Raw genomic sequence first — 2,223 nt, forward strand, 5'->3', positions numbered from 1 at the left:
TCTGACTCTAAAAGGGAGAGGGAACTAAAGGAAATAAAAAAAATAAAATAAACCAAGCATTGTAATACCAGGATGACTCCAACTGCTCATTATATAGTCCCACCCCTTTCTTCCTCCACTGGGTGTTTAATGACCTGTTGGGATTTGGGACACTGATTCTCTCATTCTATTGATAAACTGATACAACGTGACTGAAATTAAACCAATTCACAGTGAAGGAATCATCATATCATTGCATTGGCTGTGAATCAAACCCAGGTCAACTGCTTAGAAGGCAGCTATGCTCACCACTATACCACCAATGCAGCTGGTGAAAGTCTCTGATTTTTCACACTTGGTGTCTGGTCACCTTACTTCTCAGCATGAGGCAAATGTCTCTGTGGTCTCTGCCGTTCATGGTGGGGAGTTTCCCCACTGATAACAGTTCTTGCTGGGTCGGGGAGGGGAGAGAGAAGAGGCGTTTATTCTGTTTCATTCCTCTCCATTTTCTGTTACTCCCCGTCCCTTCCAGGGTCCTCCCTTCCATTTCAGACTGTGCAGTGACACCCTCCCCGCACCCAGGACTCTCGAGCCTCTGGAGCAGCACGATCCCATGAGATCCTCAGTGACCAAGGGTCTTTTCCAACTTCCAGGAGATCCAGCTTGAGTCTAAAGGAAGCTCTGTTCCTTCCTGGGGGATCCTCTCTCCCTTCCTGGAGATCAAGGTCATGAAGCCTCTGCCTTGCCTCCTGGGTCTGAATTAATGTCCCATTTCCCACTATCTGCTCGAAAGAAACAAATGTTTCTAACCCAGGTGAGCGGCGTTAATTCAGCTGGAATCCTTCACCCACATTCCTTAGGAGATACAGACTCTCTGTGACACAGACTGACTGGGGTTCATCTCTGCATGTCCCCAATGGGGAAGGAAAGACACTGAGGGCGAAGGAAGAAGATGGACAGAAGGAGTCAAATGGGGCTAGACCAGAATAGGACATTTTCTGCCTGTTAAAATGTACTAGACTCTAATTGCTTAAAACAAAAACCCACCAGCTTCTGTTTGAACCATCAGCTTTTCACAGAGCAGCCAAAGCGGCGAAGCACAGACACACATAACCACCGACAGCCCAAGTTTGTCTAAGAAGCACCTATAGTGGCTCATGCAGGGGGAAATACAGCTGTGGGTGTCAGTTCAGGCCTCACCCAGAGCGTTGGTTTTCGTTAGCCACGGAGCTTCCCCCACTTGCTTTGCCCAATTCACATGGAAAGTGCCATAGGAGGGTGATGAGAGTAAATTCTAAACTCTGAAATGCGGAGGTTGGCCCAGAGATTGGGATAAGGGGTTTGAAGAGAAAAAGCTCTAAGAGTATAAAACCAGACAGTCTCCAGGGGCAGGTTCGGTACAACGCCTCAACAGGGAGCCATTCGGGGGAGGGGGTTTCACGCCCTCTGTTAAATGTCCTGAGAGGTATTTGAAGATGAAGATAACGCCATGGCTAACAGGTGACTGGCATGTCCTGGGTTAAAGAAAGGGACCTGGGTTAATAGTCTGAAGATTTGCGTTACCGTCACTGTCTGACCCCCCTTCAGTGCGGAGCAGGTGTGTATGTTGCTGTGTGGAACGCACAGACTCCTGCAGAGCAGGGGCAGCTGTTTCCATGGCAGAGAGCCTGGCACTTAGGAGACTTTCTACACTTGTTGTTTTGAAGCAATTCAGTAAAATAACAGAGGAGCTACAATGTCTGGTCCAAAATTTCAGCCGCCCCTGGTGCAAAAACGCTATTTTAGGATCTACATTGGAGGCTCCCGGCACTAGGACACCTGACCAGAGAGCTCAGTGGGGGCATAACAGCTGCTGACTCTGAGGGTCCCGGGCTAAATCCACTTGCAGGGGGAAGTGTTTTGATTTATTTGATGGATAATGAGCACCAGCTACCAGGGGAGAAGCCCTGAGAGTCGCTGCCACTCCAGCTGCTGCTAGGGCAGGGGGGAGCCTCAGGAGGCCAGGTGCTGCTCTGGCCCAGGGGCGGCTCTAGGCACCAGCAAAACAAGCTGGTGCCTAGGGTGGCAAAATCTAGGGGGCGTCCCCTGCTGCCGGGGGGGGCGGCAGGCTGGGCCGGCGAGGTCCACCGGAGCCCCGGGACGACTGGACCTGCCGCAGGCATGACTGCGGAGGGGGCGCTCGTCCCGCGGCTCGGCTGGACCTCCTGCAGGCATGACTGCGGCAGCTCAAGCGGAGCCGCCGGA

The 2,223-nt window shown here is 51.7% G+C and overlaps 1 non-coding gene across 1 annotated transcript; it reads right to left on the minus strand.

The window, feature by feature from the left end:
• Positions 1–233: 233 nt before the first annotated feature.
• On the minus strand, positions 234–305 carry TRNAR-UCU. The gene has a single exon. It is a non-coding gene; the product is annotated as a tRNA-Arg (tRNA).
• Positions 306–2,223: the final 1,918 nt, after the last annotated feature.

The sequence above is a fragment of the Mauremys mutica genome, unplaced genomic scaffold (genome assembly GCF_020497125.1).
Source record: "Mauremys mutica isolate MM-2020 ecotype Southern unplaced genomic scaffold, ASM2049712v1 000885F_np12_obj, whole genome shotgun sequence".
NCBI lineage: Eukaryota > Metazoa > Chordata > Testudines > Geoemydidae > Mauremys > Mauremys mutica.